This window comes from Serinus canaria, chromosome 4 (genome assembly GCF_022539315.1).
Source record: "Serinus canaria isolate serCan28SL12 chromosome 4, serCan2020, whole genome shotgun sequence".
Lineage (NCBI taxonomy): Eukaryota > Metazoa > Chordata > Aves > Passeriformes > Fringillidae > Serinus > Serinus canaria.
The window spans coordinates 51,733,586-51,750,983 of NC_066317.1; positions in this window are offsets into that span (position 1 = coordinate 51,733,586).

Sequence of the window (17,398 nt, forward strand, 5' to 3'; positions counted from 1 at the left end):
AATTTCTCATAAATAAAGCAGTAATGCCCTGGGCTTCCTTTAAAAGAATAGTCGGAGTTGAAACTCTTGTTGCCTTCTATTTGCTCCCTACTCCAAGGTCTAGTTGTTCTTTTATTTATGTGAAATGACCCATGTGAGACTGTAGCCACAAAAAGTAAAAGACTTTAATTTCTAAGAGGATAGATATCAGTGTATGTCTGTCTCAGTAAATTGAGAATTTAACCTGTGCTCATCATGACTGCTTGTGTTTAAGGGAAGTGTGTTGGTTTTGGGGTTTTTTTGGTAGGTTTTTTATTTGGTTTGGATTTATTTTGTTTCTGAGTTTCTGTTGTTGGTTTATTTAATTATTTGTGGGGTGGTTTTTTTTGTATTTTATTTTGTTCTCTCTTTTTGTGTTGGTTAATTCTCCTTTCACCTTGTATAATACCTAAGTCACAAGAGACACAAAATGGACTGACCTCATTCATATTGGGTAAATTCCAATATCAGGATGGCTGTTAAAGAGATCTTATACAAAAAAAGGTTGCTAGAAACATTTAAAAAACTAAAAGAGTAAAAGGTGTCAAATGAAGAATAAAATAATTATTTTGAAGATTAAAAAATGAAGATGAAAAAATTATTTTTTCTTCATGAGAATGTATGTTTTAATGATTATGTGATGGTCAGATAATGTTGCAATTAGTTAATGAAACATTTCAGAAAATCCCAAATTGTGATACAGGAAAGTTTTGTACTTAATAATATGATGCATATATGAGTGTCTCTGCCATACTTGTTTTACATCCCTGAGGATATGAAATACAAATTTGAGGTTTCTCATGATAATGCGAAAGAAAATGAGATCAAGCAACGTTTAGGCAGCTCACAGAAGTGCCGACCTTCTTTCTTGGTTCCTGAGTGTTCTTTAAGTGCTATGACTGAAGATGTACATTCTTACTTAATATACTGTCTTTTAGATTTTAATTATGAATTGCATTTTATGCTGTCCACAATGAAAATTGCAGAAGCAGTTTTCTGCTGTTGAGCAATTGCTGTCCCTACACCCCAGTTTAGCTAATGGCAGGTATCTATATCTATACAGGAAATGAGATGTCAAATTTAACAAGTTGAATAGGACACGTTCACTAAAAAAAATGGTTCCATCTTTTCACTTTTATAGCTCCTCCCCTACTGTTAGCAGCAGCCTCTGAAATAATACCACTAAAGAATAATGGGAGCTGCTATAAAAAAACATAAAGCTATTAAAAAAGCAACAATCCTAAAATAAAGTTATTCCTGAGTGCACAAAAGCAGCTGCTGTATTGATGCTTGAAATCAATTACTATACTAGAAGGCATCCGCTCCTCTTGAAGAACCTATTATTTTCAAACATAATGCAGAGTCACAGCAGGTGTCATAGTACTGGGCTGTGCATACTGCATCTCAACCAGACACAAAGAGCCTTAAACAGGCTGCATGTGTATTCTGCATTAAAGAAAAAAAAATCCTTACATCAATATCCTAAACTGTTTTACCTCATTGGATTTGGGGATTATGACATTCATTGCTAACACTAAATCCATCATTATGCAGTTTGTTGAAGTGTTTAAAGCAATGTACCAGTATAAATACAAAAAAAAATGTTATTTACTTTCAATGGCTAGGTTTTGGGTCTCAAGAAATTAATAAATTCATATGCTTAAATGAATATACTATGTATGAAAATGTCACTAATCAGAATTTTGCAAATCTATGATGGTTTTGGCACACAATGCAAAAAGTAGGTATCCCAAAGAGACTTACTATGATATGTCAATAGAAATTTACTATTATATATCAATAGAGATTTACTATCATATATCAATTAAGGGTTTAATTTTAATTATATATGTCATTTTAAAATAATTATGCAAAATAATTTGGCCATATTTGAGCTATTTTGTTCTGAAATCATAACTTATTAAACTAATTTGGAAAAAAAGAACCTAACTAATCTTTGAAACATTAAAATAATACTATATACATATTTACATCCTTTATAAATAAGATTATATGAGAATATAAAGTATTTGAATAGGCTTCAGTATCTGAAATTTTAAGAATTTCTATTAGGTCTCGTAGTTCCAATGAAATATTTATGTGTGTGTATATATACATATATATATATATATGCATGTGTGTATATATCCACAGAAATATTATTGCATATTTATAAAAATACATTGAGGTCACCAGACTGCACAAATTTTGCAAAAAACATGCAAAGATCCATTTTTGGGCTTAATAGTCTATGCAAGAAATAAGCTCCACGTCTTTTTCTAGGGGTATGACACACAGCTATTGGAACCTTTGGATCTTCCTGGCCTTTGGTCCTAAAATTACAATATTAGGGTCAGAAATGGCACTATAGATGATTAAAAAGGTTCCAAAACATAATCATGTGGTTTCCATATCCCCTGATTCTTATAGGCTTAAGCAAAGGAGTTCAGACTTGTCAACAAAAGAAGATGACATATTGTCTGAAGAAGAAAATGCTAAGACAGAAAACAAGAAGACAATAAGGAACCCACTGAGTGCAGTTTCAAATAAGTGACCTTTTTTTGTAATTGCTACCTGATATCTCAAATAGAGTTTTTTTACGGTAAATGGTATCTAAATAACTTGTTTTAAATATTAACATGACATAGTTCCTTGGTTTGAAAAGACAGGTGTGTGCTGAGGAAGGCAGGACACTCCCCTAAAATGGAAAATGTAAGCCCCCTCCCTCCGAACTGTGATAAATTTGAAATTAAGGGTGGCTCTCAGACAAAGATATGGAAGCAGGAATAACAGATCTTTATTAGGGAAGAAAATAAAAATAAAATAAACAATGCAGTAATACAAAACAACACTGACAGAGTCAGAATACAACCTGACACCCTGTTGGTCAGGGTATTGGTAGCAGTTTAATTGGTATTGTGGCTGCAGTCCTCCTGCAGTGGCAGATGTGGTTCTGTTGAAGCAGTGAATACACACATTCCCTTGCATCTAGGACACATAGTATTTTAGTTTATATGAATGTAATAGAAAGTATAAGATATTTAAAATAAATGTCTGTAATCACAATATCCTTTAAAATGTGAAACATGATGTGCCTTTCCAGCCATTTATTTAATAACTACGCACTGTATCTTATAGCATCTAAATTTTTGGTAGGTCTGCAGGAAGTCCCTTTCTCCCTTGTTTCCATACACACCAAGTCTGCTCAAAAATATATTTTAATATTATTATATTTATATATATATTATTATTATTAATATTATTATTATTATCATTATTATTATTATTGCTGCAAAATTATTTCATCACAGTTTAAAGAAAAATGTTAAGTTAGTAGCCTTAGCTGCAACAATCCTGATATTGTGGAGTTTGAGATCAGCTGAGCACACATATTAAGACAAAGTTTGTAAATTTCAAAAGAGTAAACTTCAACTTCTTCAGAGGCCAGTTGAGGGAGAGGAAGGGTTTCCATCATGCATTTGCATTTATTTTGACATCTTTCTTATGTCAATGTTTTAGTTTCAGTCACAAGATGCTTTGAAAAGCCATGTAATATAAATTTATTGGAGTGATTAACATTTTTTTAAAATAAAATTTAAGGCAGAGTTTCAAATTTACCTGCTTGATTTGCTTTTCAGAAATCTATAACTATGATAAACAACTTTTTGTGGTTTTAATCTTAACCAAGATCTCTTTGATTGGAATCATGGCTATGACTTTTTATAATATGAAAGTTAGTGTGGACTAAGCTGCACCCAACTCCACTTTTGTCTTCTCAGCAAACTATCTGGGCTAAAGTCAAGACTCTTCTCATTGCTATTCTCAACCACCTCTCTGTAAAGAAATAAGGAGTTGGGGATTCTGGATTGTTATCACTGAATTTCCACATTGTTGCTGCAATACCAGCTTCTTGCTTTTTATTTTTCTTTCTGCTTTTGCAAATTTTATTTAACGAAGAAATATTCACACAGACAATAGATTTCACAGTAAAACTTTACTTAAACTTTTGCAAGAAATCACTACAGGTTTAGTAACTTGAATGAAACTCCTTTAGATATCTACAACAGCAAACAAGAAAAAAAAGATTTTTGTTCAGATTGGAAGAGATTGCTCACAGAAAAAAAGATTTATTTCACCAAGGCTTTTCACAACATTGGTCCTACTTTCTATGCCCTCATCCATTCCTGATCTATTTCTGTATTCCCTTTATTGATGTCATGCTTGTTACTGCACTTTGTGTAAGAGCATAAAGTCAGTAGTGTTTGCTTGCCTGCACTATTCCTCCCAGAAATAAGTATATATTATATTTTAAATCACTTATGATATTAAACCATTCTAGTCAAAGTGGAAGCCTTTGATGCCTCTACGTCAAAGTGCATTAATCACTAAATAATTAATATTAGCTTTCCTAGAACTCAAATATGAGCATGCTGAAATAATGTCAGCAATGAACATATGTAAGCATTTTGTAATGCTGTGATAGTATGCCAGACACAATGCAGAAGCTTTTTCTCTGAGTGTGTGATCAATGTGACCAACAAGAGAGAAATAAGTTGTGTAGTGCATTGGAGGCATACAAGTATAAAAAAAGTACCTAGGCAAGAACAAGATAAGTATAAGGAACTGCAAAAAACTGGACACCCTGAAAAGTATATAAGAAAGACTAATGCCAAAAAAACCCAACAAACAGTGTTGGGTGCAGATGAGCTGCAAAAAGGTGTGAAGAGAGTTAATAACATAAAAATGTCAAACACAAACAGGCAAGATGGTGTAAGAAGACAAACTTGCTTTGGGTCCAGCTTCTCACAGGGAGCTTTCAAATGTGATAATTTCAACCCACGTGAGTAAGGCCATAAGGAACCCCAGCTGTGGCCACTGACTGTACAGTAGTAGCACCATAAAATGTGCACTAATAGCTGGTTTAGGATATAAAGAGTAAAAGCTAACAGCTTTCTGTATTAATATTGTGCAAGAACTAACCTTTACATGAAAAATGCTGTTAAGGAGTAAAATTCGGTCTTTTTTTCTTGGTTCTGGGTTTTTTTATCTTTAAAAATATTTTATAATTACCTCCATTTGTCTTCTTAAGTACGCACATACAGCAATTTCTTATATCTGAATTTATATATTCAGTTGCAGCATTCTACTCTAAAGTACAGTGAACTGGAGTGTGATTCCATTTGATACAAAAAAGTCTGAAAGGTTAAGCAGAACAATTGGAATTAGTATTGTCTACATCAATGCTCTCCTGGTTTTTTATTTCTTTATTCACAGAGAATCATGTGATTTTTTTTAAAGAAAGAATTATGTACAAATAAATTACTCATATTGACAAAATATGAGTAATTTATTAGTTTATATGTGGTGGCATATAAAATGTAGCATCGCACAATAGCTATAATTAATATAGATAATTACTATAGTATTGATTAATATAATGTAGCTTTCTAATAAAGTGAACAGTGATTTTAAAAATAGGGATACAGTGATTAACTGCTTCCCTATAATGAGTGTAAAACACTGGGAAATGTAAATAGTCCTTGCTGTTCTGAAGATCAGATCAGGTGCTGACTGTAGGAGCCCTAGGCTGCTATACCTAAACTAGTATCTTGCTTCTGGTAGGGATAAATAGCAGATATTTAGGAAATTAGAAAAAATATAAAGACACATTAGAAAAAATATATAGACACATAAAAATATACAGAGAAAATATGCCACAGTGGTGCTCTTGCCTTTCCTGACTCTGCCCAGCCTCTCCACCCTGCCCATGAACTCCATTATGGCAGATCCCATTGGTACCACAGGAGAGCCTGTGCTCAGTCCTGCCTCTAGTTCTGGTGCCCTAATCATGAATCAATTAAAAAGCAGAAAGAAAACAATGACCAGAAATCCTGTCTGGCTGTCACAGAAAAAGAAAAGTTGAATCAGAGATCAGCATGTTGGTGGCTGGGAGTATAATATTATTTAGGTCAAAAAGTCACTTCCAAAATTGACTACTGATGTACTCTTTTTCTCTTTGTTTTTGAGAACAACACAGCTAGCTTAGTTATGCCTTTCAGATTCTGATTGTGATTATGAAGACAGGAAGTGAATGTTTTCAGGTGGAAAGAGAAAGAGACAAGTATGAGACTTGATTCAATTGACAGTAATCCTTAGGATTGTTAAAAGTTGTAAGAATCATGGGGTTTTCACATTAAGTGTGAGCATGCAAATATTTCTATTCATAAAATATTCAATAAAAAATGTAAGACTCCACAAATACAATCTGATAATCAAGATGCTATCGGAACTTCCTCATTTCCACTTATAAAATAGGAGAAAATATGAGTGCTTGTGTATTGTATACCTAAGCTGATTTGGTTTAGCTAGAAAAAGTTTTTAAAAAAATAATTTGCTTCATCTTCTGTCTGATCTGATTTCATATTTTTGTATTTTAAGTTTTGAGAGAGAGTGAATTTTTATTTCTTATTCATTCAAGGAAAAAGCCCTATTTTTCACAAGGAACAGGGAAGTTGATGTTTTTCTTCTAAAAACACTCATCAAGAAATTGGGAATAAAATATGTAGCAGAATTACCTGAACAGCTTATGTATGTTTGAACATATACAGGTGTGTACTGAGTTTGTGTAGTACTGCATTAGTGTTAAAAGTCAAGAACTCATCACTTTTTTCCAGCTGTAGTAATTCATAAGCTGCAACTGATCACATAACCCAAAATTTAATGGCAATAGATCTAGCAGCTTATTAACTGAACTTGTTCATGATTTCCCAAGACCTTATATAGAAAAAAATAAAAAAAGCATGCATTTCTCACTATGATTTAAATAGCAACAAAATTCATACATCTGTTAAAAACAGGAACATGGTTGATACCACTGATTTTGATGGGGCTTAATTTTCACTTATTGCAGAGTGCTGTTTCTTCTGAGGTCATAATGAAAAGCATTTGAATCGTTATGTTCTCATAAAATCTACTCCTTGCAATTGACTTATTGACCTTCTCATGATGTGGAAAAAAATCATGCTGTATAATGCTAATTCTTGATTTTCCCCAAATGACCTAGAAAATATGTTCATTTGGTTTTGCAAGCACACCTCATATCTCTCGGATCTCAGTGATTAAAACCAATTTTTTTTTCTAGGTACACTCACTCAGATTTTTTTCGTCAAGTGCTATAGTGTTTTAAGTATACACACACTCTGATGGTCCCTTTATGGAAATTTCTTTTTGACTTCAGGCACTTTTTATCCTGAATTTTTAATTTTACCTTTTCTATCTGAAAACCTGTGGTATCTCAGTCCTTGCTTTAAGACAGACAAAATGAAAATTTTCTCAGTAAACGAGAAAAGAGTCTCCCATTTTCAAGAGATCTCAGATTAATAAATCTTCCTAGGCAAGAAATTTAAAGAAATAAAATTGTGTAATTTTCCATTGGATGGAATCAGTTGAACTTCTGTTCAAAAACCAAAACCCATTAAAGCACAGTAGATAAGTTTGGGAGCATTCTTTTGGGCGAATGAAGAAGAACCTAAAAACACCTGGACATTCAATACACACACTGCTGGTGCAGTGTAACCCAATTCAAAGCCTTACTGAAAACATGACACCATTTACATTACAAACAAAAATACACTCTGCTCAGGTCTAGTTGCTGCAGTTACTATCCATGTCAGCACAGACTGAAGAGAAAAATTACCAGTGGTAGAGGTTCTGAAGCTTCTCCATCTGGGAAAGTATGTTTTCGTTGAGGCTTTTTTTTTCTTTCAGTTTAAAACTTGTTTTAATAAAGAAATTTAAACCTATACTCATCATCATAAAAACCATTAAAAATCTAGAGAAACATCATTTGCTGAATAAAAAATGTTGTCAAACTCCTCTAATGTAAAATGATTGACTGAAAGGTCTAGCTGACCACATAAAACTGGACATAAATATTTTTATTATTTCAAATTTAAATATATGTATATTATATCATCTAAAAGAATATTCAGGAAAAAATTATGAAATAGTTTTACCTTGTAGTTTTTACTAAAGAAACAGCTATACATTCTTACATGTCTTTTGTGCTGCACCTAAAAGAAAAGTCCCTGGAAAGGCACTTAAGTAGCAGTTCGGGTGCTGCAGTCACTCCAAGATGGTCACACAGGGAAGTTTCCTCAAAACACTGAAGTCTGCACAGAGCAGACTTCAAGAAAGTACCTATTTGAACCAAGGCCAGAGATCTGACAAACACAAACTGTATTTGATGAGGTAGTTGAATGTATAGTATATGGAGAGATATCAAGCCAATATCTATGTATATTTAAGTTAATGCACACTAGCTTCTGATATATGATTCTATATACAATTCAATCAACAAAAATGCTGATTATATAATATTTGACTGAGTGTTCTCAGGAACTAATTTAGGACTGCCTCACTTTGTGAAGTAATCTAGGAGGTTACCTAGAAATACATTTCATAAAATCATGTAGTGGTTTGAATTTGAAGGGACCAGAATAATTATCAAGTTCCAATACCTGTGCCATGGGCAGGGACACCTCCCACTAGACCAGGAGTCCAAAGTCCAATCCTCTCTTGCCTTGAATGCTTCCAGGGATGGAACATCCACAGCTTCTCTGACAGCCTGTTCCAGTGCCTCACCAACTTCACAGCAAATAATTTTTTCCTAATACCTAATATAAATCTACTCAGTTTCAGTTTGAAGCCATTCCCCCTGGTTCTGTCACTGCATGCCCTTGTAAAAAGTCCCTCTCCAGCTTTTTTCTAGGCTTTTTCCTGCTTTAGGTACTGGAAGGCTGCTATAGGGTTTCCCTGGAACATTCTCTTCTCTAGGCTAAAAAACTCCAACTCTTGTTCTGTCTTAATAGGAGAGGTGCTCCAAGCCTCTGATACCTGAAATTGCAACACACAGATATAGCCAATACTAATACCAATTCAGTACTAAATGATTGAAATTTAAATGTGATTGAAAGATACTATTTACTTTTGTCTTGTTTCTCATGTAACACAGAGATAAGCCATATGGACGGCCCAGTATTTTGCCTTTTACCAGGTTGTGAATTTCCACTGACTTGGCACAAATTGACAGTATTCATTCAATAATGAATAAAGAAATCCTTTATGTTATGCAAGTATGGGGTTTTTTTTCCATGAAAGCCCTTATTTCCTTTAACAATTTCTAGCTAACGAAAAAACATCTAGCACATCACTTAAAGCAAATTGATTCATGCTGAACAAAGCTGACAAATAAAGTAAATGAACTTGAAACCATCCAAAAAAGCACATGCAGATAAAAGAAAGGGTCAAAAAGATCACAAGGTCAATGAGTTGCACATTATCAACATATTAGTAAAACTATAACCATGAATAGTCTTTGATGAAACTAGACAGGTGGTGCTTTAATTCTTACTCAGTGGAAAGTGTTCCACAATTAATAATACAAATGTACTTAAAATTTCCAAAGGAAAAACATTGAAAAAATAAGCTTTTTTACACAGTCAAGAACTAATTTCATGGGATGTTTAAGATGTTTTCAGTTTTAAAAATTGAAAAATTAAACAAAGCCAAAATTTTTAAACTAAGTAATTTAATATTTCACCTTCCCAACAATATCCTCTACTTCATAAGCATGAGATGTGAAGAGATACATTGTCTACTTTTACAGATTCTTGTAGCTAAAGCTGCAAGATAAAAATTGAAAACTTGTAAAAATCAAGAATTCTATACAAACTGGTATAATGATACAAAAAATAATCTATGTAAACCCTCCTGAAACAAATCTTGCAACATATTTGATACAAAAAGAAAATGACTCATTGCCTGTTTCAAATCCAGGATATATTCTGGGGATTATTTTCAGATGCTGAGAAGGATTTCCGATTTCCATTTTATTCTCTTTTCCAATAGTCTTTTTTCCCAGTTGACATCTAAGGATTTTTCTTGCTTTTTTCTTTTATGTGGATTCCAGGTGTAGTGAAACAGAACAAACAAAAATCTCAAATGCCATCCCTTGCTTTGTGTTCTAACCTGGTAGATATTACCTACATAAAGTCAGGAAAGAAAGTACACATCACTGGTTGAAAAAAAACACTTAGAAAAGTAATTGCATCAGTTCTATCAGTTAAACTTTTGATAATCACTTTCAAATTCTTTTATTTGTGTGAAAGTTTTCATTTACAGTCAGGAAAACCAAGTATATGCCTATAGTTTAGATGATTCAACCCCTCAAAGAAAAGTGGGAGGTACTGACAGCTTTCAAACTATATTTATTATGAATTAAACAAACCAAGATTTTTCTTTGTCATGCTAAAAACACCAGTTTCACTGAAGAGGAGACATTAGTAAGAGTACCAATACCCCCTACTCTCTGAATCCTAAAGGGACTACAAGTTATTTTATGTTCTTTAGAATGTGGCTTTCTAAACCACTACTTTTCTGTAGTACCATCATCCATTTTTTTAAACCATTATGTTATGACTGTGGTGAGAACTTCTTGAAAAAGATTTTTATTTCCTTGGAAAAAAATCAATATAAGAAAAGAAAACCAGAAAGTATGCATCTTGAGATTTTGTAAGTATAAGGCAAAACCATACACAAATTTAGATCCAGTCTCAGTTATTTTTATTTTTTCATTTTAAAGCAAGCCTTGTTGACTGTAAGATTTGTGAGTGGTAAATGTTATATAAGAGATAAATACTATTAAATATTTCAACCCAAACATTTAATTATTTTGTTACATACTTTCAAAGCAAATAAAAACTTTTGAGCTTATTTTCTGATAATTTTGAAAGAACAGATAGAAAATATACACTTTTTGAAAACTATTGTCCTTTTCTTGAATGAACATTTATCAGAAAAAAGTTACATCACAAACTTCCTAACACAGTCCAACTTTGAACTCCCTTTAATCATACTTAAATTAAGCTTATAAGTCTGCAAAAAGTTGCTTACTCACTGTGGTATGAATAAAGTACCCAACTTGTAGTGTAGAATTCTAATGGATGAAAACATGCACTGGATGAGGGTTCCTGATGAGCATTTCTGCTGTGTGAACTTCATTCTCACAATTTTTTGTCATTTCATGAGCTAGTTAAATTATTCCTGTCCATTTCCTAATTCATCCTAAGATACAATAGACAGCACATTTCTTGATGACTATAAAATGCCTCAGGTGAATTCTTCTATGGCAGAAGACTGAAGGAAAAGTGACTGGAACTTTTCAAAAACTTGATTAATTATATTAAAAATTGCTGCCTGGAAAGTCTTATTAACATCATTAGAAAAAGAATGAAAAGGGATTTTCACATTTACTTAGGATTGCTGGTTGTGCTGTGGTGTGTCTGACAATCAATTAAGAAGTTTCTGCTATGTCTGCTGTGGAAATTTAGAACAATTTCATATTAAGTAGCATTTTTACTTGTTTATGCTTTAATGCAGGTGTGACAAGCTGCTTGCCTGAAGCAATCTCTCTCTATTATTAGGGACATTTCTCCAGTTCTTCCTAATAAATTCACAGGTGGTTAACAATTCATGTCCTTGCTTGTGTTTTATTAACCATACAAAAAATTGCTTTGGAAAGCCTAATATCGACTAGTGCATAACATTATTGGATTTCCCATTAATTTTGTGAGCTTTCTGCTGCTCTGCAGCTTGGAGGTACAATTCTGAAGAAGGCTTCTCCAGATCTCTATCTAGGATGAAGAAAATAAATAAACAGCCCCCTCCTTAGACAGAGATTTACTTAGCTCTTCATAATTTGTTATTTAAAAATGCCCTCTGAAAAAGGCATGCATATCTTATTCCATTTAGAAGAGATTAAAAAAATTTCTCATGAAAATAACACTGAAAATAGCAATAGGCAGCAACAGAAATCATAGAAGATCACATATGGCTACCCACAGTGGCAAAAGAATACCTGGCAATGGGATTTACAGTTAACATACATGACAGTTTTCAAAGTTTGTTTCCTAAGAAGGCAAAGATAAGTTGATTTGGCTGTCTGCTTCCTCCTCACCTCTGGTAATTTTGAGGCCTTCAGACTAAATTCAAACAAACAAAACAATGAAGGAGATATCACCAACATACTAAACGCCTACAATTTCTTTTAAAAATGTGGCTGCATAGATATAAATATTGTTAACACATTTCATGAGGGAAGGACTATTTTATACAGTTCAAATTTGACAAACTCCCAAGCACTGGAAGTTCTGACACTTAAAGAGAAAAGGTTCTCATATTTCTGTATACATGCACATATAAGAGTTCACACATTTCAGTTAGATACTATAGTTCCTTAAACTTGAAATCCAGCTTTGGTTCTGCCCTATGATTCTGGCTGCTGCATATCCGTATTACTTCAGACATCCTTAGCATCACAAAAAAACAAGAGGTTAATCAGATTAACTCCATGGAAATATGAAATTACTATTTCTTGCTACAAATTATCTGGTTTTTTACTTCTTTGGAATATCTGGTAATAGAGTGAATGATCAAAAACTTTCTTTAAGATACTGCAATCTTACCCTTCTTCTATTAGCACTTAATTTTTTTTCAAATTGTCCAGAAGACATATATATTTTTCTCTTCTCCTTAGCATCCATGACCTCTTGCATACACGACCTTCATTAACGATATTATTTTGATAAAGATTCAGGTCCAAGTCATTTATTATCTTAAGTGCTCAGGAAAGGTTGCAAATATTTCTGTCCTCTTACTACCCTCTTTGTAATTGGATAGCATAGCAGTGACCATAACAATGCTGTACAGACACACAGAGAACTTTCTCTCCTTCATCTGGTTTTATATATCTGACATAATCAATGCATTTTGTTCTTCTGCTTTACACAGTACCTCTGGAATTTCAGAAATAGCACCCTCTTCTATAATACCATAATACAATCTACATTACTATTCCTTAAAATTTCCCAGTGCAACTTACAGATATAACCTTCCTTCTCAGTTCTCATATGCTTTTATTTTTTTCTTATTCAATCCATTTAGCCAAGATATTAAGATTATGATAGCAGTATCTTGCCCTCTTACTTGCTTTCCCTCAGTCTTTCTCCTCAGCAAATTTCGTTATCAAAGATATTTATATTTTCAATCTAGACCATTGGTAAATAAGCATTAGTGATATGTCTAATATTAATTCTTGAACTACCCTATTAGATTATGCTATGCAAATTGATACAATGAATGACAGTTTAAAGTGAAGACATTGTCTGATATGTGATATCAGACATGAAATCAAAATTCTACTCAGTGGGAGATAAAGCAGATATTTTCAGAGAAAAGGAGAGGCTACTAATAGCTCTGTCTAATCAGCTGGCTAGAGCTATAGTAGAACACTATTAATGATCTGTTTGTGGGCATAGATAAAAGGCAAGTTACTTGGCTTCTGATTTATGTTTGTAGATTGTATTTACCTCTTTCTGTGTCTCAAATCTACTCCTATCTCCAGATTAGAAACTATAAAACTATACTATACTTTGACTTATGATAAGGGTATGAACCTCCAAATAAGGGATAATTAAGTAGTCTTAAAATACACAGAAACAGAACATGCACAACTAAATAAAATCTAACCCTTGATGAGAAGAAATTGAGACAGAAAATTAAGATAAATGCTTGTCTGTCTTGGAAAAATTTGGAAGGGATGAAGAAGGAAGACAGCTGCAGCTAATGTATCTGGAGTTTCCTCTCCAGTTCTTTTATTACCTTAATTTAAAATGAGTTTAGTGCTAATAAAGTTTCTAAGCAAAACAAAGTTTCAGATTACAGACAAGAGTTTGACTGTCTAGGGAAAAAGGCTGATGACTGCAGAGGATCCAGCCCTCTGTTCAAACACAGAATTAGATTAGTTATAGAACATTAGCTTTTTCTGCTGCAGAGTTTAGTAAACAAACATCTTTCTTGGCTTCACCTACTCACCTCTGCTAGATGCAATGGGAGCTTAGTAATTATATCTGCTGTGTAAGGGAAAAAGTGATATCCTTCATTCTGTGGCTCTGTACTTTCAATATGGGGCTGGCTAGGAAAAGCATGCTTAATGGAACTGACAGAAAAACCTGATGTTGATATTAGTATGTTCAAGAGATTGCAATTTTGACCAAATTTAAATAGGCAGTTGTGTTAACTTGCAAAAATACAAGAAGATTGTCAAATTTAATCTTTTCCTAATCAAATTATTATTGTTAATAATTGTAATAATTCTGTCTTGCTGCTAATATGATTTATTTGCATAAGGCCATCCCTTTTGACCTTTTTCAAATGTCAGTAATAATATTTAATATGAATATGCTTCACAGGCACTTTAAACACTCATATAATGTTTAATATTAAAAGATAATAATCTTGGTATTTGTACTCAAAATGTCACTGAATATTGCATGAACAGTGATCACTCTGATTTAATAGCAAGGTGTGTATCCAAACCCTGATATTATCAAATACCTTAGGAAATTAATATGGAAGAAAAATGTTGTTTTGATTATTTTTTGGTTTTGAAATTACTGAGTGTTTGTAGAACAATCTTCCTTTGTAAAGAATTTGGGTCATAGGGTTCAGCATTGAATGATTATTTGGAAATACGCAAAAAGGAAAAGAAAATATTGGTTTATTCTATTAATGAAGATGTATCTTAATGCTAATGTCATTCATTGTATCAATGAATGACATTAGCATTAAACTGTCATTCATTGTATCAATTTGCATAGCATAATCTAATAGGGTAGTTCAAGAATTAATATTAGACATATTAGATTCTAAAAAAATTCTTGCAAGGAGCACATTGGAGATCTTATCCAGAGAAAGACCTACCTTGAGGAACCTAGTTCCCAAATGAACTATGTATTAAGGCAGACCAAAAAGTAGGAACCTAAGATGGGTAATTTGAAACAAAACCAAACAAAATCACCACACTTTAATTGAAAAGATACAGTGAACCTGTAAGAAATATCACTTACATCTTGTGTGCTTAAAAAAAGAAGTAAGATCCTCTGTAAAGCTTCTCCATACACATTGAAATCATAGATGGAATGTACAAAAGATGCAGATAGACATATTTATATGTAATGTGTCCATGTGTGGATGGGTGAATGTGATGGCATTCAGACTTCAGTCACATGGCTGCCATTGGTAGCATCTTATAACAGAATCACTTTTGTTTTCTTCCTTATAACAATGAAATTGTCTATTTTTATATTAGAAATTGTAATCTGAGAATGAAATAGATTAGGTCAGTTATTTGTAGTATCAAATAAAGACTGAGTTCAGTGCTTTTAAGAAAGGTAATTAACAAAGAAACAGAAGACTTGATATTCTGCTTTCAATTTAGAAAGAAAAAGGTTAGAAAAATCTCACAAATGATGCTAAAATAAAATTAAAATTTATGCAAAGAGGAAAACCCATCAAAACATATTCTGACATGAACTTTTATTTTAATCAAAGTTATTTTTAAAATATAATAAACTTCAAAATTAGTAAGAAGATCTAATTTATTGGAAGTATAAATAAGAGGAATAACATAAAAATAAAAACAAAACATAGAAATCTAAGAGTGTCTGCAAAATAGCCTTGAAATTTGTTTTACTTGCAGAGAAATCAGATTAAGAGGAGATAAATTATAATATATTAAGAAAAGGACAAATAAAACTTTCAATTTACTAAGTATGTGAAACTCTGAACATTGATCAAAGCTCTAGAAGCAATTATCTCCCAAGAGCTGCTATTGGGAATGGGAACAGAAATCAGAGAAGCCAATAGAATACCCTTATTTAAGAAAAAGCTTTGGGACATAGCAGGAAATTAAAGACCAAATAGTTTAACTTCAATTTGCAGGAAACTATTAGGAACTACTTTAAACCACCAGACTGGAAAATGCTTAGAAAAGCACAAGTTGATTAAATGAAGGTTGGAATAGGAGGGTTCTGCCTTACTAATTTCTTAGTTCTATGAAGTTATGATTGCCAAAGTAGAGAGAGGAATTGCAGTGTAGACATCATACCAATGGCTTCTCAGGAAGCTTTTAGTATCAAAGGTTGTGTAAGGTTCAAAATCATTGAAGAGGAGAGAATCTGGCATATTAATTAAAAAAAATGGCTAAAGGATGAAAAGACAGAGGGCAAGACACTATAGAGGAAAAAAAATAAGAGGAAAAGAGAACCTGAACCCATAGAAATAAACTTCTGGACTAGTGCCTGGAAATGTATTATGCTGGGTTCAGGATAACATAATACAAAGGATTTGCACAGTGTGTAAGAATCTAAAAATAAAAGAAAGGTCAAAATTTAATAAACTATCTTGATTTTTTTTTTAAATGACAAGCTTTTCTCAAGAACTTTTAACAAGAAAGCAAAACAAGTACAGTCCATTTTTCTTTGTGAAACTCTTAAAAAACCTTATCTACACTACGACAGAGAAGAGCCATACATGTGCTTTAGGTTTTAGTAGGGGTTATAAATGTCAGTGAAGATCAGGAAAAAATAAAATTCAGTGTTCAAAAAGCAAGTATTCCTCTGTCTGATTCTATCCAGAAGTATTTAAGACTTTGAAGTGGGAAAAAAGTATCATCTTAGAAGAAAAGTAAAGCCAAAACAAAACAAGAAAAAAAGTATTACCCACAAACTCATGCTAAATGGAAGTAAAAATACCACTTTCATCTTGCTCTTCAGGTGTTTGGAAGACTGATGTGGTTTTTACTTGTCAAAGTTTCTAGTGAAGATGACAATAATATCTCATATAGCCTCAAAACTGCTAGGATCCCTTTTTTTATCTTTTTCACTTTGTCTCTAGTTCAATGACAGTTACTTATCATTACAAAAGAGAAATGGAAAGAAAAAATCTTCTGGGTTTGTGGCTGCTGAAATGTCAAAAGATTTGGGAAACTGAATTAGATCATGGCGATTTTAGTCTTAGAATAGTATTTTCTACAAAAAGAAAATCTAAGAAAAATTTCTGAATTGTTTACAATTTGGATTTTGTTTATTTTAAAATACATATATAATTTATTGAGACAGGGAAAATAAGACTATTGTACCCTAATAAATTGTGCTTTTAAAAGAAATAAAACAGACTCTCACGTGTCTTTAATAAAGACTGTAACAGGTTATCTCATAAGTAATATAATTATGAATAGGATAATTTTAGAATACCTTGCAGCTAATGTAAATGCTATAGAAATCTAAAAAATAGGTGGGTTTTTTTCATGCTATGCTTCTCTTGAGTGCTGACTTGCTGAATAATGTTTAATATTTGTGGAGGCTTGACACTGGCCAGCTGCTGGATGCTCACACTTTTACTTCTCCTTCTCAACAGGATAGGAGGAGAAAATTAGATGGAAAAGCTCCCAGGCTGATGGAAAGACATGGAGAATCCTCAC